This window comes from Leptosomus discolor, chromosome 2 (assembly GCF_034619465.1).
Source record: "Leptosomus discolor isolate bLepDis1 chromosome 2, bLepDis1.hap2, whole genome shotgun sequence".
NCBI lineage: Eukaryota > Metazoa > Chordata > Aves > Leptosomiformes > Leptosomidae > Leptosomus > Leptosomus discolor.
The window spans coordinates 79,769,352-79,794,041 of record NC_141392.1 but is presented as its reverse complement, the minus strand read 5'-3'; positions in this window follow the sequence as shown (position 1 = coordinate 79,794,041).

Genomic DNA, 24,690 nt, shown 5'->3' with positions numbered 1-24,690 from the left:
GATATTTCTGAGATATTTCTAAGTGCCTATGTATTTTAAACTACAAAATGCATGTTTACATACTTCATCTGCAATGTGAAGAAAAAATAAAGTGTCTTTAGAAAAACAGGGGGATATGAAATGCCTGGGCAGCATACCATGTAGACTCAAATTGAATGGTTATAGTTTCATATATTTTCAATAACATTTTTGTATGGCTGAATGGTTTCTTCATCCGTTTTCTATGCAAATTATTCATTTATTTCCAATCACTGGGCCAGCACAAAAGTGTGTAGGAAATGGAATTATTTTTTCTCCATTTGGTGCTAATACCTATCTTGAACATAGTAGAAAAACTTGCACATCATTAAAAATTCAAGGGAAAAGATCCTTTTAAAAATAAAAGCTTGAGTCCAGAAGACTATTTGAGAACTTTCTTTTTGCATTATTTTGCAGAAAAAAATCATGAATACACCTTTCTTGCTGGTTTATTACCTCAAAGACAATGAGATATTCTGTTCTCAGGTACTTCAGTGGAAGTTCATTCAAAGTAAGGGTGTACTGATGAAGACAAGAAAATGTGTTCCATGAAGCTATCAGGAAATTCTAACTGAATTTCAATGAAGCTGCCAGGAACTTAAAAAAAAAAAAAAAAAAATTAAAAAAAAATTAAAGAGATCACAAAACTATTTCCTGCTTTAAGTAACAGAGTATTTTTCATTTCTTTCTCTAGTTTGTAAGCTTGTCAGATTAGGGTGTCAGTATGTTGAGAGCACTGGCTTTTTTCTGAGCACCTTGAAAATGCTGGTTATGCTCTAATGTGCATAATGTTCTTATTTTTCATTTTATTCAAAACCGTGATCTTCAGATGCTACATACTCAGATTAATGAACAATTGAATGTAGATGATAACTTGGGCACAATCATTTCTTTTTATGTCCTTTTATTGTAGAAGTGACTCTAGGTACACAAATATTAAGAATTTTTCATTTCTGTGTTTCTTATTAATTAGTTTCTTCAGAAGTCAACCCCTTTCTCTTATTCTTTCTTTCCTCCCTTGATCGCACATCTTCAACTTTTACAACATTTAGGTACATGTTGAGCTCTGGGAAAGGGATGTTAACTAATACATTGATTTCGTGTTATAATGGAGGAGATACTGTTATGTTTCTCTCTGTAACTCTGATGAAAGATAACATTACATAGCACATAGTTCATTCTTGTGTTCTAAAAGGTGCAAGTGCTTATGTTTTAAGCAATCTTGATGTAGCTTCTGAATTTAGCACTACATCAGCTTAGATGCCAAGGAGGTAACAAAAGGCCTTTTGGCACACATAGAAATCCCACTTTGGATTGAGTTTAACTGCTTAATGTGGTCTGAGAATTTCTGCTGGCCTGATGATTTTTCTATCATGGAAGAGCTAAAAATAGCAAAAGATTGCAAAAGGAGTGCACGTAGCTCAGAAACTGTGTTTCTAGCAGTTACTGAACAGAGGGAGGTATTTTGACCAACAAGTCAATGCTACAACTTACACAAATGTGCATCTCAAAATTTACATCTGGTGCCCATGGTAATCTCATATAACTTTCTAGAAAACAAAAGTCTGCATAAGTCAAGCAAATCAAAAGAAGCAGACTGTGACAGGCCCTCAATCACAGTGTACAAAAAGCTCAGTTACTAGGAATTAAAGGTTTTATGGTAAAGTATATCTAATCCATTGATGGGATCGCGCCTTCTGTGGGAACCAAGGATGTGTTGTTTTACAGTTAATTATAGCTGTTGAGATTAAGTACTAGAAAAGGCAAAGCTACTGATGTTGACAAAGGCAGTCAGTAACTCATAAAAAATAATCCTAGTATCTACTGCTTACTGTTACTTCTATATCTTACTTTATCACAGTAGCCTTCATAAGATTCATTTAGTGTAGCCCAAGTTTGAGAGTATTCACGTGAACAATGATAACTTTCACCCATTCTTATCACAATCATGCAGTTTCCATGATCAGGATGCAGGATTTCCTCTAATCCAAAGGAAGATGGCTTTCTAGAGGTTTTTTTTAGTACTGGCTGAGGAGCCCTTTGTTATCCCAAGAAGGAAATATGATTTTAAGATCATTTTACTAATTTATTTTCATGTTTCCTGAGCCCAAAACAGATTATATAGTTCAAATAATAACACTGGGGAGTTTTATGCTCTTAGAATTTAGATAAAGTCTAACAGTTCTTCTACTAGTCAAAGTAGACTTTTTCTAATAGTAAATTCTACTGTCAGTAAAAACTTAAAAGACTGCCAGCACCAGAATTTTGTCTTAGTTATGGTAAACTTTCTCCACCTTGCTTTCTTTAAGTGATTGCGATAGACTGTGTAGGTGTTAAAAACCTATTTGTTTCACTGAATTTTATTAAAGTCAGCTCAGAATGTAGCCCATTATTCAAACTTAAAATCCTTACTCAACAGGCAAATGAAGAAAAAACAACAAAAAGTTATTTGTCAGAAAATGGATAATCTTACAAAAACTATGTGTCATTATTAAAAATAACTTACAGCTACTTTATGTCTTAAACAGTGACATCTTGCTATAATGTAGCTTTTGTCATATTATTTAGGCATCTAAAAAGAGGCCATTTTAAACAAATGTATCATAATGAAGAGACTGGTCTCCTGTTTCCTCCCATCAAGATATATTACAGTACACCTAGTACTGTTTTACCTATCAAAACAAATGGTATGGAAAAGAAATTATCCATTCCTTATGAACAGAATATTTGATGAGGCTTGGAAAGTACTTCCTACAGAAATATTATTCTAGAGTTATTTAGCACTGTAGTAGCAAGCAAGAAATTATCTTAGTCATTTGGAGAACAGTGTATGAAAATCTTGTTGGAAGTAGTAATACAAATTCCCATCAAGATAGACATAGTTGAAGATAAATGAAGTTTCCTCTGGAATAAATGCAAACGAGTAAATCTAACAGCAAAATCTCTTTATTTTATGATGATATTATTTAGATATTGTCTAAATATCTCCTCTAGATTTTTTTTTTTTTTGTCATTCACTCTTTCTGTTCTACTCTGCCATATTCTCTGCTCAAGTGACTGTTTCCTGTCCATATCTGCTGATTTCTAATTCAGCCTTATCTTCTCAGAACTCGTGTTGTTATACTGACAGCATAATCATCTGGCTTTCTGATTTAGCCCTGACCAAGGTAATTCCTTTAACATTTGTTCTGGGTATACTTCTCCCATTCAACCATTTTTCACAATAACTCTGTGTAGCTTACGTTCATTCTTCTCTCCTGTTTTCTTTCTGTAGGTAAGAGTGTTCTTTGTAATGACGAAATCTGTCTACTCCTTCCTGATCTCTACTCTTTCACTTGTCTTGTAACTTTCTAACATCTTTGTTTCCTTTGACATCTACTAAACTTTAACAGCGATAAACTGTAACAGAGCTAACACAACAAAAAAAGATTTTTTTTTTCAATTGTTCTCTGTACCCTCCCTTTTTATTCTGATCGACAAACTCCTTTCTTGTTTACTTTAGGAATGCAGGTTTTGAATCAATCTTTTCCTTTGTATGTCTTCAATCAGAAACAGTAAGACCAACCACCCACTGTTTTAGGAAATATATTTCAAATACTGCTCATGATTTGCAGCACGCAATTATCTTGCAATCCTGACCAGCCGTGTCCCACCAAACTATTCAACTTGAAAACTGATCTTCTTGATCCAGACACATTTATCATAATGCATGAATGAAGTTTTCAATATTATTCTTCTCACATCCAAGTCTTGATGGTGCTCATTCACAGCAGTTTACATAGTTAAAACTATGTATTTCTTACCAAAAGTGCAAAGTGCTGTTTTTTTCCTGTGACGTGATTTCACCCATGTCATGCAACCGTCCATGAAAAAACCCAAACACTAATGGTGGCAACATTCCCACTCCTTTCTCTGTAACACTTTCCCTGAAACTCGTAATCTCTGCATAAATCTGAATTTTTCTTAGTTTAAACATCTTTTGTAAATCCCTTCTTTTTATTCATCTGCTGGTAGAGTTTACAAGATTATCTGCAGTTGTCATTCTCTTCCTATGGGATAGCAAGAGCCACTTCCATAGCACTTCTCTGTTCACTTGTCTGCTTCATCCACTAAAGCTCTTATATACTATCCATATACACAACGCTGTCTTCTAACAATATTAGGAAAAATCTCTCTCCACAAGCTCTCAAGTATGCTCTCCATTACAGTATCTTTAGAAAACCAACATGCAGTTCTGAATAAGTAAGTAGTCAACAGGGAGAATTATTTATAATGAATAATCTGTGATCATGTGTAAATGTCAAGTTTCAGACAGACAGCAACGGCAATAACATACTTCCACAACATGTTCCACACCTGCCACCCTTTTGTTATTCATTATAGGTATTGACTTAAGACTTGGAATTGGATATCCTTTTCAGTGTTTGCATACTATTGATTCAGTCTGTAGTTTCAAGGCAGTATTATGTCACTGATACCATTTTCATTATAACCTTATAGTCCCTTTCTGATTTTTCATTGAAGTAGAGAAAATGTGATTCTTTCGAAGGCTTTTAAAACAAACCACCAATCCAAACCAAACCGGAAACCTGAAGCAAACCAGGACAGGCTTCTTTCCTGTATTTCCCTGAAAATTAAGCTTTAAATACCAATAACAGCTTGACAGTGTTTATTTATCACCGGGCAATTCAGATCAGAGAATACAACCAGCTCTAGTATAGTTGTACAACTTCTGTAAATACTTCAAACAACAGCTGAGTTTTATGCTATGGAACTAAAAGTTAAAACTAGTATTGCTTAGTTCAACATCTTCTAGAAATAAGATAGAAAATTCACAAGTACTGTAAAAAGTAAAATACAGTTATGTTCTTTACTATTTTATGGTATTATTTTTCCTTTCATATGAGATCTTATAAATTTATTTGGAAATTAAGTACATTATTTGAATGCTAACTATTAGAAATATAATAACCAAGCATGAGGGTTTATAAACTATATAAAATTAATAACAAATGAGACTAAATTTTTACGTCTGATCAGAAAAAGATCACAGTATGATGTAGGTCAGTCACATTAATTCACTATCATCTCAGAGTATATCTTCATATCTTCACAGTGCTTTTCTTTTTATTTTATGGGTTTGCGTCAGCTATAGCTATCTGTAGAAACATGTTTATATAGAATACAATTTCTAGTATGTATAGACATTCTTGAAATTTGAATCTATCCTACTAGAGAAAAAGTACTGTTTTCTTCACAGTAGATTAAAAAGTTTTCTTGTAAGTACTGATACTGGAACATATCCAGTATCAATATCTGTTATAATGCCAGGAGTCTCACTAAGAAAATCAAACAACCAGTGAAAAGGAGCAAGAGATAAAGTTTTTGTTAATACTTTAAAAGCTCATCTAGAAATATATGCATCCTCCAAAGAAGGGGATGGCCTTACAGATGTAAGAAGCGATAGGACAAGAGGAAACAGCCTCAAGTTGAGCCGGGGGGGGGGGGGGGTGTGTTGGATTCATAAAATATTCAAATTACCATAATTCAATGAGTTTTGTGCTTAAGCAGTGGACAGTAAAATCTTAGAGCTACAAGTGGCTACCTTGTAGAGCTACCTCACACACGGCAGATAGATCAGGATTTCGGGTGATTTGAGGAGAATAAATGTAATGTTTAGACTTCAATGAGGAGGAAAAAAAAGTAGAAGTAGGAACAGACCAGTGTCATGGTTTAACCCCAAATGGCAACTAAGCTCTGCACAGCTGCTCACTTGCTCACTCCCTGCCAGTGGGATGGGGAGAGAATTGGAAGAGTAAAAGTGAGGAAACTCATGGGTTGAGATAAAGACAATTTAATATGTAAATCGAAAGTTGCGTGTGCAAGCAAAGCAAAACAAGGAATCCATTCACCACTTCCCACCAGCAGGCAGGTGTTCAGCCATCCCCAGGAAAGCAGGCCTCCGTCACATGTAACGGTTTCTTGGGAAGACAAACATCATACTCCAAACATCCCCACTTATTCCTTCTTCCCAGCAGCTTTAATTCCTGAGCACAATGTTATATGGTCTGGGATATCCCTTTGGTCATTTGGGGTCAACCCTCCCAGCTGCATTCCCTTCCAAATTTTTGTGCACCTCCAGCCTACTCACTGGTGGGGTGGTGTGAGGAGCAGAAAAGGCCTTGACTCTGTAAGCACTGTGCAGCAGTAACTAAAACATCCCTGTTTTATCACACTGTTTCCTGTACAAACCCAAAACACAGCCCATACTAGCTACTATGAAGAAAATTATCTCTATTCCAGCCAAAAGCAGTGTAACAAGTAACACGGATTTGACATCAATACATTCACACCTTTCTATGGAAGAACTGAACAGCTGAAACTGAAGAAATGAACTAAAAAATAGGATGAAATCCAATGGTGCGAGTATCCAAATCTATACTTAAAATGGACTAACCATCTGCATACATATGGCATAGGCAGTAATAACTGATCAGGTAGAAGATTAAGAGCAAAAGGATCTAGGGTAAGAATTCTTGAAATACTTTTATAAAAATTCCCCTGCTCAGTACCAGCAAGGCTGCATCTGAATCTCTTTTAGACCCTGAGCTTCTTAAAAATTGTGAACTGTGTGAAAAGAGTCCAGGAAAAAAAAACATGGACTGATCAGTAGCATAAAAACTTGACCTATCAAAATAAATAAGATAATAGGTGTTGCTTATCTAGAATTGAGAAAAGTTGAAACTTTAAATTTGAGGAAAAGAATTAGATCTGTTCTGATCCCTGGGACTCATAAGATAAGAATAGTTGTAAAAGTTAGCAGGTTTTATCAATACAGGATCCTTTCTTTGAGAAGCAGCTTCATATGTTGGTTAGGAAGGAAACTAGAAATCCTGCATGAGAAGTGTATCAGAAAGGTTTGTAAGGCAAGTGTAACGTTCCTGAACGGAAAAGCATTGTATGTCAAAGAGCTGATGATCCACATAACAGTTGACTGTAGTCAGCCCAGGTCTGCGCTGTCCTGCCTGTCCAGCGTGGCCTTCAGCCTGTGTTGTTGCACAAAACCCTTGGTCTCAGGATAAGCTCAGAAACTTCACTGTAGCAGAGGAGCCTGTGGGCAGCTCCCACTTAATACCAGACCTGCACTGTCTAGACTTTAGCTAAAAGTGCAGCAAGAAATTCTTGTACAAACTACATTTCTGTCTGACTGTAAAAATGATGAGAGTTGTTTCCTTGTAAGAAAGTCCTATAACAGCTCAAATGACTGAAATTGGAGAACCTTTTCTATGGATAGGGTCTGCCCAGCATGTTGTACGTGGATTACAGGCCCACTTGACGCTGTGGCTCCCAGGCTTCCCAACATCAAAAGGGACCTAAGATTATCTACAGTATATTCTCCTTATAGTATTAGTTCTAATAAATAGCATTTTAAAAGATATCTTACAGTGTCCTTCTGGCTGGCATCAGGATGGATCAACACGTCTTCATACAAAATAACAAGTAAATAATGAACAAAGTGGAAATAAAGAGAGTCAAAAAAACACTTGCCAGATGCCATCTTGGATTAAGCAGATGTGGATTTTTTTTTGGTTATTGTTCTTTCCCCTCTGGCATCTTTTTTAACACTCTCTTTGTTAACTGCTAGAATTGATGCAAATAGAAATGTGTATTTGCATTTATCATAACTTGTTTTAGGCTAAAGGTATTTTCAAAATGAATGTGTTTTCTTCCCTCAAGGTTACAGTAAATACATGAAGTGGAGACCTAGGACCATTTAAAAAGTTCTTCAACTTTCCACTGAATTCTCTAGAACATCCATCAAAATGTCATTCCACAGATAGTATTGATAGACAGGTTTGATAACCAGTAAAATCAGGCAGCAAGGGAGGAAGAAATATCAGGGGAATTATCCAGTGTAATCTTTGACTGAATGCAAGGTAGCGAGGAGCTCCCCAGAGCTACGTGCATAGCTGGGGTGTTTGTCACACCTTGTTTGGAGATCCTTACTCACCAGCTTGACAAACAGGAATCTGAAAGAGTACGGAAGAGTAGATACAGTACAGAGTATGACCTTGTAGTAGGAAATGGAACTGACTTTCTAAAACCCCTTCCACCTTTAGGATTGATTCTGTGAAGGATGCTCTCCTGTATCTTATTTAAAGCATAAGTAGAAAAAAATGAATTTTTTTCTCTATTTCTGTACAATGTATCTATAGCAACTTTACTTGTATTGCCTATGACTAGATTCTTGTAAATGTATTCTTTAACACTAGATTTTCTCTGATGTTAAGAGTGAGTAGTTCAGAGTGACAGCTGAAAAGCAAGCTGTGCTATTCTTCTGACAACACACATTATGATTAATTCTAGGCAATCTTAGTAGTAACTGGTAACCCAAAATAATTTTCATGGGAACTTGAAGAGTAGCAGGGTGTTTCTTTACCAAACTGCATAAGTAACAGGATTTTATAATTCTCACAACAGGGTCAGTGAGGATAAGATATCTTCTAATGACTAACACTAACACTAAATATCTACTAAAACAGAAAAATACGGGGTGAAACCTCTGAGAAGTTTCTGCTGTTGTGGTTTTTTTATCAAGTACCATAAATATTAATTACAAAATATATCCAAATGCTCAGGAGAAAAAGTGGTTTTGTTATTTAACCACTTCCATATGTAAAGCTGCCAAGATTAAAAAAAAAATAAAAAATAAAAAATCACCGCAAACCTCCTGTCATTAGTATGTATGGAGAAACTTGTTTTATATTCTTTGTTGTATTTGATTTATATGAGAAATTGTTCTCATTTCTCTTTCAAAATGTTTTTTCCCCTCCTATGGGAAATCTAATGCAATCTAGTTAAGAAGTTATTTTCCCTTTGGATGTCCTCAGTTTGTTTTCAATGGAGCAGGAAGAGAATGGAATTTTTCCTTGTTATAAGTTAACAAGAATGTGCATCTTTACATACACTGGCATTGTTATAATTTTGCCTTTAAAGTGACTACTATTTGAAGAGCACTTACATCGTGCAGAACTCCCCACATCTGCTATGCACAAATATAAAAAGCTTTTGTGACCATGTCCTTCCTTCTGTCCTTTCTAAGCCTTCTGTTTCTGTAGTAGAACTTATTGATGCTGTACGAAGTGGAGTTGCCTCTTGATTCTTTAGTATGCCTTAAAGTGATACGTATTTTTATACTATAAAGTTGTGGAGGGCTGACTGTGGAAGCACATTGTTTCTACCTTAAAGAATTTCTGTTGTGTTAACACTGAGTTCTGCTAAACCTTCCAGGAACAAAAAATTTTTAGGTTTTTTTTTTTCTCCAATATCATTTCCAAATTTGAGAAGGTGTTTATATGATGACTTGCCTGTATAATGCAATATTAGGCTTGATCTGTAGCTTCTCTCTTTCATGTCTTGTATATCTAATTTTATTTCCTTTGATCCTTCTTTCTTCCTCTTTGCTGATATTTCCTTTGTTCTTTTGCTTCCCCCATCCCTGTGCTTTTCTCTTCTAAGACTCATTCGCCTTCATTTTCATTTAATCCCTGCCTATGCAGCTGCCTATATCTTTGTTGTCATAGTTCTGATGTCTCTCTACTGGTTATCTTTTTATCTGGCTATCTGATTTTGTTTAGCTTTTAGTCTTTTAAATTCTCTCCATTGCTTGAGTCCCTTTTAATCTTCCCTTAGTATTGCTTCTTGTTATAGCTCTCGATCTTTCAGAGAGGAGTGAGAAAGCTGACAGGGACCATTGCTTATTAAATTTAAATTTAATACAATAATAAGTAGTCACTTTTTGCTGCTGAGATATGTAAAGTATGTGACCAGAATCAAAGATGTGCAGCAGAGTAGAGCCTTATTTCTGCAGCTGAGGCATTCAGATATTACAATTGAAGCTTGTGGTTACTCAGAATCAGCAAGGGGTAAATTTTTTGACCATGTATGACCTCACTTCTGCTTGCCAATTAATCTGCAAGTTTTCATGCATATTTGAGCTATTCATACGTTTCTGATGGAGAGTTTGAGTGCAGAGGTGCTAGCCTAGAAGATTTGGTGAATTATTAATGCCCATTGCCCCTTCGAAAAGATAGGCTTCAAACCGGGCTACTGCTTTCCTAAATAACTTGATAGATATCCTCTTCTCTAAGTGGATGAATCCAACATATATGCAAGTGTCATAGCTGAAGAAATGACAAAGAAATTAAACGTGTTAGAAATTATATTCCACGTTTTAATGAAGATGTGGGAATAAAAACTAGGGAGAAGCATGAAAACAGACTTTTAGAGTATCTGAAATCCTACTTAGACTTCCTCAATGTTTCTGTCTAGCTTTATGTACCCAGATTAAGTTGCTTCCTGAGGCAGGGATATAAAAAGTTTTACATCAGAAATCTTGTCTGCTCTATTTCTTTCTACTTTTTTACGTGTGTGTAAAAACATATGTGTAAAAAAACATTTATGTTTCCATAATCTAATTAGGACCATAAATAACATTCATACACATAGAAATACTGAGATGTATACACCTTTTTATTTGTTTAAATTGAGGTTCTTATTTAAATTTCATTTGAAATTCCTAAAGGATAAGAGAGACAACTTATTCAGCAGATTGACTAAGGTCAAGTTACTCTTGGCAATGTATGATTCATTTCTCATCCTTTTGTCAGAAAACATCCGCACCTATCCAAACAAATTCTGAAGCTAAAATCATGAATGCATTTTTTAGGATTGCAAGTTCAGGAGTGTGCAAATATATGAAATTAGAAGATGGATGGGAAAAAAGCATCAGTTTCAGCATCGGTTTTCTTGAAAACAGGAAATTTTATGTAATTTTTTTTAAGGTTTATTAGACAGTATTTTGAGAAAATTTCTGGGAGTATCATTTTTATTACCAAATTTTTTAATCAATGCTGATACTGATATTTGGTATTCCTTCTGCACTTTACTATTTATATTCTTCAGAAAGCAAAATTTAGAATTTACTTTCAGGTTGTATCATATTTCCAAACATCCCAGACATAAACTCATTCCCAGAAAACCGTCTACCTGTCTTCAGTCTTTTCTTAAGGGGTATAGCTCATCAACAGAAATCTCTTAACTCAGAAAATGGTGTAATGTTGAATTAAAAAAATTCTCCTTCTTCACTGCAGCTGTTAGCTACACCTATTCTTTCTTTCCCTAAAGTCCTTATGGACCACACTTACACAGCATTTCATCACTTCATGATTCCATTCTGAGTGACTAAGAAAATAAATAAATTTTTAAAATCAAATATATTTTAACTCTTCCTCCCTCATTATTGTTGCTATCTGAGTAGTTCAAGAACATCTTAAAACTTTTTCCAGTGTCTTTTTCCAGTTGGCTGTTCCTTGGTTGGAAGAGACCAGCTATCAGTATTTCTGAAAGATAAAAGTAAATGTGAAATGTCAAAGAGACGGTTCTTCTTTTTTTTTTTTTTTTTTTTTTTAAAATTCTACATACCATAGTCCTGCTGAGAAGCTTTTATAAATTCTGCTTAAATCTAGCAATTCACAGTTATCAACAATCTGCTTCTATTCCTGGGGAACTTCCTCCCTTGTTCTCAGCCTTTCTTCACAGGGATCCTGAGCCAATCCAGTCTGTTTAATTGCTGTTTCCCTGCACACCTAAGGGTAGCACTGCAGGAAAACAGTGGGTGGACAAGCTCAGCACTGATTTACAGTTTTAGTGAAGGTGATGGCAAGACAGATTAAAGCATTACTGCATGTGGCACACTGACAGAAAGAAAGAGAGAGATGAGTGTGAGAAAAGTCCTCATCTACTTCATTGTGTTCTGAAATCTTCCTCGTATGAAGAGTGGGTAGGTACATAACCTCCACTCCCCTCTTTTTCTGGCAGTTATAAAGCTTGTGGAAATTAAACTTGCTTTGAAATTATAATCTCTAATTCACAAGCAAGTGTAGTTTAAGGAAACCGGAAACATTAAACATTTAGGTTGAAACTCTAATCACTTTTCTCATATTAATAAATAATCTAGTGGGGTTTAACTTGTCATTCAAGTAATAATATATTCTCCTCACCTAAATATTTCAGGGCATCTGGCTTACACCTAATCAAATAAAAAGCTATGGGTTTTTAGACTTAAATATAGGTTTGCACCTCACTCCATTTTTACTTGTGTAAGAACTCTTTCATTTGCATCTACAATGGTTCAGCTGTGCTGTCAGCAACTACATTAAAAAAATATTCATAAGCACTTCACAGAGTTATTAAAAAGTAAAAGAAGTTGTTATCTCAAAAACATATTTAAACACCAGTTGTGAAAACCCGAGCAACGGGGAAAAAGTCAAAGGAAGAAATAATTACATGATGAGGGTATCTGAAACAAAAAGAATATCCGTGTGGTTCTGATTTTCTATTACTGAAGCCAGAAACTTCACCTATGCTAAGCCACAGTTTTATTACAAAAATCTCTTAGTACTGAAAGCATTCCAAGGAGACCTCAGGCTGTGACTTAATTGGTACTTGGGAAGCAAGGTAATACCAAGATGGGCATTTGGGTTTAAGAGTTAAAAAAAATCAGAAAAATCTGATAGTTTTCAAAACTTTTTGCATGAGACTGTTTCTACTCTGTCACACAGTCAGGTGAGATATAAGAGGGGAAAGAGAGCAGCCTCTCAGAAGACATTAACAACATTGTCCCTTGGGGTAAATTCACAAGGTCACCTGTAGCAACCCTTTGGCCAGAAAACTTGAAAGGGCAGACCTGTGGTGGTCAGTAAGAAGTATCTTTCCAGAACATAAAGAACCCCAGCTGCCAAAATGAATATGGCTTAACACCCTGCTACTGTGGTATTCAGTGACTGGACACCTTCAGATTCCCTCTGCAGACACATTTTTTTCCATTAGTCTGATGTTTATGTAGGGTAATTGTGAGGCCACCATGTAGGCAGTGGACCTGGCAGGTGGATCACTTGAAATAAGTGCAAGTGCAGTTGAAGTAACTTATACCTAAACACTTGGGAGCATTGAAATCCCAGTTATTTTGTGGACTTGGAACTGCCTTCGGTCGGATCATAAAATTCAGTATTTTTTTGCTCTTTTCAGCAAGTTGTTCATGCAGTAGGTGCTCTTCTAATTTCATGTGCTACAAACTAAAGCCATATTCACAACACATCTTTGCAGACAAATTAATTTTTATCTGTTTTATCACTGGAATAATGATAAATGCACAGATGATGTGCCTTTTTCTACCCATTCTTGCAAAACAGTAATTAGGATATTTGAGAATTACATCTAATTTTAAAAAGACTAAAACACAAATGTAAAATACTTGACAGTAAGGATAGCTCAGAGATAAAGATCGTAAATCTTGGTAACTTAATCATATTCAAAATTTAAAAACCTTTAAAATATAGAACACATGGGAAAGAGAAGCTAATATTCTCATTAGTGACAGTTGGAAAGGAACAACTTACTACTTGACAGAATTTCCTTGAGGGTTTTCTTACATGAAGAAAGCATGTTTAATTGAAGCTGCCAAAATCGATACAGGGTAAAATAACAGTTGTGTTCTTTGAGCTGGAATAAATCTAGAGAAAACACTTAAAGATGCAGGCCTAAGCTCTTTACAACAAAAATGCCACGGCAGAACAAGAATATTGTGCTCCAGAAGTTATAGACAAAGCTTGCTCAGAATACTAACCATGGTAGCACAGTGTATATCATATTTTTCATTTCTCGCTAGACAGAGTAGGAGACCTACAAGGAAATGTATGGATTAAATATTTCTACAAGAAAATATAATTATAAAAAAGGATGCAAAAATTGTTTTCTCTTTCTATGAAGTCCTCATAAGGAGTAAATATATCAATAACTTTAAGAAAACAAACAGTCCCTAAACAACATAAAATAATTTCAGGGCACTTATGTCAATATATATCACCTGAATAACAGATGTACTAGGTTTAAATTGAAGTGCCGTTAACTGTTGATGAAGAAGAATCTGCACTCTGTCCTCACTAAATTCATTATTCTTAGTTATATAAAATGTTGCTAGATCCCAAATAAGGGCTATTTATATGTGGCTTTATGGCACCCATATCTTTGAGCCTGTTCCAGGGAAATCTTTCCCAGAATCTTTCCCAGAAATGTCTCTATTGCTGTCTCCATAGTACCACTCTGGGACAAATCTGCTGGGTAGAAAACTGAGCTGAGAATGGCTGAAACACCAGTTCCCCGTCTTAGATCAGTCTGATGGGTTTATTCTAGAAGTAGGGACTAAAAGCTTCCAAAATCACTTTACTTTGTAGGTAGGAACATTGCTCTGGCCTAGGATGGACCAGAGAGTGGGCTGCTATACCACTGATAACACTTGGTTTTTAGGTTTTGCTTGTCTGGAGGAAACAGCTACATGAGAGGTTTTTGCCCTTTATGCTCAGAGACTGAAAGCATGATGGGCTTTACGGTCAGTTCAGCAGGGCCTGCACTGCAGGGGTCTAGCAAATGAAAGTAAACTTCTCAGTCCTGAGAAATGACTTCTGAAGACTCACACGCGTGGCTGGGGCAACAGGGCACAGTTCAAGCTAATACAACTCTGTCACTTAATCATCACAGATACGTACACCTGGCTGTAGGGACCAGTGGTTTCAGCATGTCAGTGAAAACTCAGGAAAGTTATATCTCTACCTGTAGACAATGTTGAGGCCAATTTCAGAAGATATGTATGGTCACAGCCTAAGACCAAACCACTGCATCCAATTCTTCTCTGCCTTAGTAAATAGGGATGTGTGTAGTCTTTTGTCCCCAAACCTCATGTTTGAATGCAACATTAAAAAAAGCAGAATATGAAGTAAACTTAAATTTAAAAGACAGTCTATCTGTGAAATGCCTTGCCAGCACTGAGAAACTGGGATCTCCGAGGCTGTAAGGCAGTGGCAAAGGCAGATTTTGAGAGCCTTCTGCTTAGCAGTATAATCTGTGAAACTCCCAAGAATCAGTTCCACAGAACATATCCAGACCCCAGAAAGCTCATCACAACTGGGAAATTTAGTGTTTCTGTTGTATAGCACTCCCTCACTATGTGATTGTGCATAGGTTTTAAAACATTTTTTCTCTTAAAATTTTTCATCTTAATTCATGTATTTTAAAGACCTGCTACTACACCACAATGTCTTTTCAGCCCAGCCTCATTGTGAAATTGATAATTTCCTCACCATTTCTCTTTTCAGCAAAACCAAATTAATGAATGAAGAAAAGTGTAATAATAATGAATGTGCAACTCACACTTGTTACTGGGCGATTATATCAAGCATCTAATTAAGTAAAATTAAGGTTTAAAAGTCTGACACCAAGTCAGAGAAGTGCCAGCGGTGTATATATACTGTAGAAATGTCTGTTTCTGAGTTCAATTCAAACCAGATATTCGGATATCAGGTATTGTAATGCTATTTCTTCTATTCAAAATTTTAAGAACCATCTCATGAAGCCCACTAAAAAGCATCAACAAAAAACAACCCCCAAAAAACCCCTGGACAATACTGTAAAACAATTCTCACTATTTTATGGCATACATCTACATTTCATAATAACGGAAACAGTATTTCAAGCCCTTGGGTTTGTTCTAATGGCAATTACACAAAGGATAACCCAAGGTGACACTCCTCCAGGCATCTGACAAGCTGACATTGACAGTATTGTAAGCTACAATATTGCAACTGTCTGCATGAAGGCAAGGCAGTATCTACAAAGCTGGCCCTGCTCTAGCTTTCAGTGTCAGATCCACTCATCCTTCTACTCTAAACAAATATATTTATTAAAGCTATTGCAAGAAAAGTATACTCTCTAGTCCTTCACAGCCAAAACCAAATGGTCCAAATGGATGTGAATTTAATGGCTGTGGAAACACCATGCCCTTGTTAAATCTGCCCTGTTAACAGAGCAGCTTGGGTCTCATGACAGTAGTTTTTACTCGGTTGTGCAATATTTCAGCTTGGGCATCATCTTATTACATTGGTGTCAGTAACTTTCCGTTTGATATAAGAAAATTACAAGTACCCAAGACAGCAAGTGTTACAAAAGCAGACAATCTGAACTTCAGTTTAAGTGTAACAGAAAACACATTGTCTTAACATGGATAAGTATACAATAGGGACATCTAGAACTTCAGGATTTCTTTTAATGCTTCTGTGTTATAACAACCATACAAATATATTTGGTGCATAAAAGTGTTTGTAGGTCTGGACTGGATGAAAATTATTTTAAGAGCATGTTAAAGTTTTTTGGATTTGCTTTTGTTGTTTCTGGTATTTATTTTTTTTTAATTTATTCTTCTGCAACATCTTTAAAGGAGTGGAATGAATGATAACTTTAGATACTTAATTTCATGACAGAGTTATAGTTTAAGAAAATAATATTCTTAGAGAAAAATAAGAATCAGTCTAGCTAGAGATTCCATCTTTCATATAAAGTTCAAAATTAATGTTCTCAGCAGCTATAGTAATCAAGGCTCTTGTGGCACTTCTAAAAAGCATAGAGTTGTTAATTCCAGCGTCTTGGTTAAATTGTATATTGGGTAAATCAGTTTACTCTCCAATTCTGCTTAGACAGTTGCAGTCTTCATAACTTCTGCTACATTACCATAAATCAGTACATTCTGAGTGGTTGCACTTCAGTGGAAGGGATTCAATTTCCATGTGTTTGATCTGCAAATTGCTTTAGGATTCTCTGATATAATAGTAGTAAAAATCACGAACTCAAGGAATAAAATTCCACCATGGGGTAAAATTTCTTCATTGAGCTAAAATAATTGTATTTTTTTAATATCAGGAAAGAATTCAGCGATGTTGAGTGGAATTTTTATGTCTCAAATATGTTTTAAATAAAAGGATTTGGATTCTTAATTCCAGGGAAAATATTACCCTTTCCCAAACTCTGCCTTCCTCCACTACAAATCACTAGATATGAGGTTGTTTTGTGAAAAATAAGATTCATATTCCCTCAGTCTCTGCTGAATTAACTTCGAATTCAGCTCAGTCTGAAAAATGAAAGACAGTGAAGTGTGTTTTATCACTTCATGGTGTGACATGCTGTGTCAAATTAAAAATAATAATAAAAAGAGGTTTAGAGTTGTCATCACCTTCTTTGTTGATGTTCATTCAAACTATTTTTAACAATTTGGTCCAACTCTAATTATCTCTGTGCTTGAGTAAAAATAATGGCAAAATCACAGATATTCAGTGCAAGAATGAATTATATATGGATTATTTCTCTGGAGTTAAAATATAATTCCTTGTGCAGCAGAAGCATGGAAATACTATGAAGAACATTTAATCTGAATGGTTATATTTTCATTAATTGTCTTATAGTAGGCCATTAAAGCTAAGAAAATAAGAAAGGAATTTGTTCCCTACACCACATCTGAATGTTACGCATTTGCTTTTTTTCTTAAGGAATTAAAGTTTCTTTTTTTCTTTTTTTTTTTTTTTTTTCCCCAGGGAGATTTTCAGTAAATAATAATATTGTATGTATTGTATGTTTATTTTTCAAGGGAAGTGAGATTTTTTTTGTTTTTAACTAGACCATGAAGAGGTCTCAGATACATAGTTTGATTCTGAAACTATTCACTTAGCACTTTGGTTTTGGTTTCTTTATTAATTTTGTATTACTAATTATTAAGTATTTTAAAATCACAGTCTTATCGGAGCCAGAACACGAAAAAACCTCACACCCCAACAAACAGACAAACAGACAAAATATCCAAGAGTAAAGTTCTTTCCCATATCCCTTAAATGATTTGAAAATCTTTTGTGGTCCTCCAATTCAGAGCTGTTCCAGAACTAAAGAAGTTTATAATTTGGAAAGACATGGTGTCTGGCTTTCTTTGTTGCCTTTAGATGCTCTAATTTTTAGATAATGAACTATTTATTAGCACTTCTGTATTTGTGTGCTTCCTAAGTGAATCCCATACAATGGAGCATTTAATCCCTCACAGATTAGAATTTTCAGGTGAAGGCACTTTGATAAAAACTTCCAAAGAGCCCTCAGGTTTATTATTTTGCTTTTACAGCAAGTAACTCCTATCTCGCTCTTCTAAATGATAGCTATCAAACCATTTTCTGTTTCACACATAGATTGCAAGGAATCTGACAGATGATCCCAAACACCCATATCAGTTAGAATGCCACTAAATTTCATTAACCAGAACACATTTCTGGTGAAGGTACATATATTACAGCATTGCTTAATCACAGGCTTTAACAGAAGTCTCAGAATGTTGAAATCTGCAGCTTTTCATTTTCAATGACTAGCTTTTTCCTTGATCTTCTGAGATATCTTCAGCAGACTAACTAAGGGAAGGGACTAGCCATCATCAGCTCTATGGCTGCATCTGAAGGTCTTCCTGAAATGTGAACGTAAGTTTTCTGCTCTTTCCTCCCTGCTGTGTTGATTTCTATTGCTGTCTTTTTCCTCTCACCTGTCTTCAATCTTTTTCATTTTACTTTCCGTCTATTAAGAGCCTGACTTAGCAAAGCAGCTGGTGGAACATAGCTGGGGCCAATTTGGCACACTAAAAGCAGTACTATGTTCAGTGTTTATCTAACAACTTAACTGCAGGAAAGTGAGAAAGTGACTGCATTTTTTTTTTCCTTTTCTTTTTTTATTTCCTTTGCCCATGTATAGTATGTGACTATTAGTACTTTGTTGCAATCCAAAAGAAACTGGCTAAACCAGACATAAGAACTTCGAGGAAATGCCTAAAACTAATATTCTTACATTTCTTACACTCGTTCACAACATTTTCGATAATGTTTTTTTGTTATAATTTAGAAATAAATGTTCTTGGGTTTCCCCCCCTTCACTCATAGAGAGATTTTGTAATTAACATAAGGCAGTTCTTAGAACAACATATTTTCAGATTTCAGTTTCAGTTATTTTCTACATGGATATTCCTGTTGTCTTTTACTTCATTGTATGTGTAATTAACATTAAAAATAAATTCTTGCTTGGTAATGTACAACTAGTGTAAGAATATCCTACAGCAGCTACCCAAACTGAAATTACTGTCAGCAATTGGCTGGGGGGGTGGAGGTGGGGGCAGGGAACAGCTCAAATGTCTTTACAATCTGCCTAATTTATCCAAGCAGAATCCTAACCCTCTAGCACCTTTTGTTGTCTAGCAGCAAGGAAAATTTTCTCCCTTTTTCACATCCTTAGTAATAACTATAGCAGCCTTCACATAAATGGACTATTCCAGGAATGACGCTACTGAGCCTCAGAAAGACAAAATGATACTCTGAGGAAGAAGAGATCACACCTTTTGTCTTCACATGCCTTGTTCCTGGTTTATTGGCATAATTACCATAATAAGTTTCTTTGGTCTTTGAAATGCTGAATTCCACCATTAATTTTATGTGCTTAGAAAGGGTGGGGTAGGGTGAAAACTGCACATTTTTAAGCAGGATTTGGGGAAATAAATCTTTTTTGATTGTATTTTTGTGCATAGCTTGCACAAGAGGGTTCTGACACTTGACTGCAGCCTCCAAATAAACCTGCTATATAAAATGACAACAATAATAGTTATGAAAAGTGGCAGCAGACACTTTGGTTTTTTCCATGCTATACTCAAGAAAAAGCTCTCTATCCTACCATTCATGTTATGCACAAAACATTGGTGTTCATCGGCATTGACTCTTGGTGATATAGCAGGTGGAATAGGTGGCCATGCCTCGGGTAAAGTAGTTGCTATTACTGCTCTTGGACCTCATATTTTCTGCCAAACATTTTCTCATCTTTAAAGATGTGTTTTTCTTGGATTTTTTTTTCCCCTGTAGTAATAGGTAGTAAAATAGCTATTTAAACCCACTGATCATATATTAACTGTTCAGGCTCACTTATTACAACAGATTTTTGCAGGCATGCCTTGAGGATGACATTAAATAGAATATCTAAAGCAGTAAGTTGTCTCTGTTAGAGGTTTTATTGTCAACTGAGAGAAATTACACCCAGATGCTCTGTGTTCCTCTTCATTCTTCATCCTCACCGAGTCCTGCTGCTGAAGGCAGAGATCATAATTTTTTGGTGTGAGTCAGTAAGCCTTGCATGATAATTTGAGATTTTATGGTTAAGGTCATTCTTTACCTTTACTTGATAATAAAATCAAATTAAATCAAACCAAGTAGAGAAACACACTCCCACTCTCCCAAACCCCAAAACATATCTTCATGCCTTAGCATTAAAGTTTAGTGAAGTAATTTTCATGAATCATTCCTACATCTTAAGTTGACCACTAGCAAGTCTCTGCTATTCAATACCTACAGCGTATGAGGAAGGGTGTTCGTGAATATCCTGACTTATGGAGGAAGGTAAAACAAACTTCCATTGCGTTTGATAACTCTTCATTGCACCAGCTGTATTTCAGCAGTGTTTTATTTATGAATGATAGGGCTTAAGCTAAAACCAAGATATGCGAAAAAAAAGGTACAGACCAAAGAATAAAAGCAAGATGACTATATGAGTAATCAAATAATGCCTAGAGATCCCTCTACATGGATTGCAATTGACTTTTTCTTTTTATGTAAAACTTTCTTTTCACCAGAGAAGCAGAAGAAAAAATGGCTATCACAGAAGAGAAACTGAAGAGTTAGTGCACAGAACAAGATAAAAAGAAGCTGTGAGTATGTGTGCTGAGCAGGAAACAAAAAGCACTAATACATGAATAGAACCAATACAGAATTAGCCAAGCTAACAGTCAAGTTATATGTAAGAGAGAGTAGAAGTGAAATCAGAGGGCAAAAATATTGCTTAGATGATCAAAAGATGTCTTTTTATACAGCAAGTGATTAAAATAAGGAAATAAGAGAGGATTGGAATAGAGGTGATAATTAGAACAGGCTGTTCATTTTTCCATTAACTCACATACCAGAGTTGTCCTGATTTGCAAGTTTATGAATTTCTAGACTTTTAACCCAGATTCTTCATAGCCAATTTGCTCACATTTCATCTAGAAGCCATTAGTAAACTCCACAGGTAGAAGTGCTTTGTGTCTGCTATATGATATTGCTTTTACATGTCTGAAAAGGATCCAGCTTTTCATCATTTTTGGTTCATGACATCAACGAGTTATACATATAACACAAAAGTGCATTTATCTAAATAATGAAAGGCTGAATTCCTGCTGACAATGAAATTAGTATTCGTTTATTGTAGCTGAAAAAGCTACGATACATTTCCCTAGTAAAAACAAATAAAGAAAACTTTGAAGAAATTTCTTTCACTCTTTTTTGTATCACAAAACCATGTGGCACTGTATAGTACTTTTATGGGGGATTTAGGGGAGGTGGCACCGTAACAGGAGGAGTTAATCCAGATTTAAGAGTTGTGGAAAGAATGATACGTATTCATATTGATGCACTATGTGTTAATTTAGTTAGATTAATAGTTTTTTTGGGGGAAAGAGGAAGAAAAGGAAACAGACATATATTTTACTATTAATCCTGCAAAAATACCATAATTTCTTTCAAAATTCATCCTTTTCTAAAACTGTTAAAAACTTCAAGTGCCTGACTGGAGTTTCAATCAGTCTTCAATCAATCATTGTACTAAAAACATATAAATTTGAGGAGAAGCAGAAAAAAGGAAACAAATCAACAAATAAAACCCAATTTGTATTTCTTGTTAATTTTGGCTTTTCTAGTTATCAAATAAATCAATAATTAATAAATATCCTGAATATGTGGACGTTTGGGAGGTTAGGAAGAGTTGTTAGGTTGCATCCTCCAGATTTCCCTTTCCATGCTAGAAAGAGAGCTGAAAGTATTCCCGCACCAGTGCCAGGGAGGTCACACCAAGTCCTTCTTGATGACAAGAACAAGTCAGACAAAAGCAGAAAAAAATGTCCAAATTACGGTGGTCAAACACAAAACTACTTTACAAGTACCCCTGAACGACATAATTTGCTTCACTTTATGACTCCTTTCCTCCTGATTTCCCCTCCAAAGTTCTTCTCTAGTTATGGCCCTTTGCCTCTCCCAAATAAAACACCTGCTCCTGGTTGTTCTTAACCCATTGGCCCCAGTCTGCTGTCATGATACCCTTCTTTTGGTATTTATGATAGGATTACAATAGTTATCCCTCTTCAATCAGCGATTTGCAAAGTCACTATTCTATTTTTGTTATCTACAGGGTATTTTTCACACCATTGTCTTGTTTGTGTAGCTGTAATTTAGCATTAACCATCTGCTTAGACTTACTTTCTTTTTGATTTAAGGAATGTTCAGCAGTTTCTCATGTTGCTATCTTATTAATATAACTATATGGCCAAAGTAATTTGTCTGCAAAGCTCAGCAACATCACCATCCACTTCCAAACATATACCTTACCTCTTTGAGCAGAAAAGACCTTCTGTATTGGTCCTTTCCAAGGTGTGGAATTCATTACAAGTATCTTTGCTAATTTAAACAGCGAGCACAAGTTTGATCAGTTGACCTATTAAAATGGACATGCAGATGCCTGGAGAAACTTATGCTAAAGAAAAAAAAAAAAAGGAAGAAATAGCCTTTGTCTTTCGACCTCAGTAGTTAGCTACTAGCCTGAACATACTTAGTTCACAGAACCAGAATGTGTATGTGTGGTATGTGCACGTTCATGTCTGAGTGCAAGCCTCATCCTACTCATTCTTCCATCATGTTTGTAGGACTGACTTCTAGGTTTAAAGTATTCAAAACCTAAGTCATATTTAAAGAACTTGTGAAGAAAATTCCAGAAGCTGCTACCGACAGGAGATATTATCTTAAAACTTTTAGCAAGGTGCCAGTGAAGAGCCATAGGTAAAAGGAAATGATGTTTTCTCCACAGGCACAACACTACTTAAACAGTGTCTAAATTAAAACATAGCTACAAGATTATATGAAGTTCTTCCTTGGAGAAAATTCGGTTTTTAACTAGATTTAGTTCAATTGGATAAACATAGTCAATTATAATGCAGAATACTTTCACAAGGAAGCAATAAAGCATACTGAAGACTACTAAATGTTTTGTGGTTCGGGATTTTTTTTGTTGGGTTTTTTTTTTTTACAAAAAGTCCTTTTTGTCCCACTAAAAGTTTTACTTTTACTTTGTTGCACTATGCAATTTTAGTATGAAGAAAATACATTTTTTTTCTTCCCCAATTTTTTCACCTATTTTTCCCCCCACTGTTTACTCTCTTTATATTTAATAATTATTTTTTCCTTACATTGATCTCTTTTTCTAATTTATTCTTTTCTGTAGTGGTATTTTCCCTTAATTTCTTATTGTCACGGGTTGAGGCTGGGCCAGCCACTAACAAATGACAGACGCTCTCTATTATTCTCTCTCCCCTCCAGAAAGGGAAAAGAAAAGACAACAAGGGAGAGAGACTCTACGGTTTGGAAAAGAAAACTAAAACAGCTTTAATGAAACAGTGTCAATAAAAGAAAAGATGATAATAAGAATAAGGAAATAATTAAAAATATACAATATGTACAAATATATACAAACCCAATACCGAACCCAACTCCCCCCACCCTGATGACAATACATCACCACCACACTGCAGGGCTGGCACTGGGGCAGTCCTAGGCTGGACTCGGAAGCAGATGGGAATTGGATGCAGGAGCTGGACTCAGGCACTGGATTCAGGGATGCACGGATCAGGATGGACGACAGAAGAACAGACAGAGTCCTCCTCAGATGTCGGCCATCAAAAAAGAGAGAGAGACCCTCGTGATCTCTCAGCTTTATACAGAAAATGACATCTACGGGATGGAACACTCTGTTGGTCAGGTTTGGGTCACCTGTCCAGTTCACTTCTCCCTGCATGTGTGACCTTTTACGTGATTGTGACCCTTTACGCTTACGGCACCCCAACACAAAGTACAAGATTTAGCAGTGACCTTGGTCACTATAAGAACAAGTATAAGCAAGGGCCTCTCTGCATCCCATTCCTTGGTACTAACTATAAACTTCAGACCTTATCACTGCTAGAAGCAGTCACTATCTGGAAAAACATGCTGCTGTTTCAGAAAATGCAGTTAGTTAGAAGAGATTTAACTGAAAAGTAAAAGCACTGAAACACAATTAGTTCAGGTTTAGCCCAAACCAGGATACTTATTTCTAGGAACATGGATTCTTTTATTTATTCTTCTTAAAGAAATACTAAGAATTTATCATGTTATTTTTTCTTTGTGGGAGAAAATAAATAGAATTTTTAACAAAGCAACAAGAATTTCTAAACTTATTCCATTTTCTCTATATCACCAACATATTACCCAAGAAGCCAACAGAAACATTTATGGAAAGTAAAGAGGCATTTACTTACTTGAGAGACTTCTGCATCTGTCTGTAAATGGAATACAAGCATACTGCAGACACAGAAATAAGGAATTAATAGAAGTTGTGCAAAATTACTTCAGAAGACATGTTCACGTGCTATTCTGTGATCTAACCTATGTATTTAACCTGTTTGAATCAAGCAGCGTGGAATTAACAAAACAGAAGGGGAAGGGAAAAGAAGAAATTTCATAAACTTGTAATAAACACATACTGATTAAAGTCTTCTAAATTCACTCTTATTTCATGTATTTTCAAAGGAATATAATAACTCTCAGAAGCATGTTTTCTAGAAACCAAAAAGCCACAGTGCTGGAAACAAAACTTGCAGTGTCTCTCATG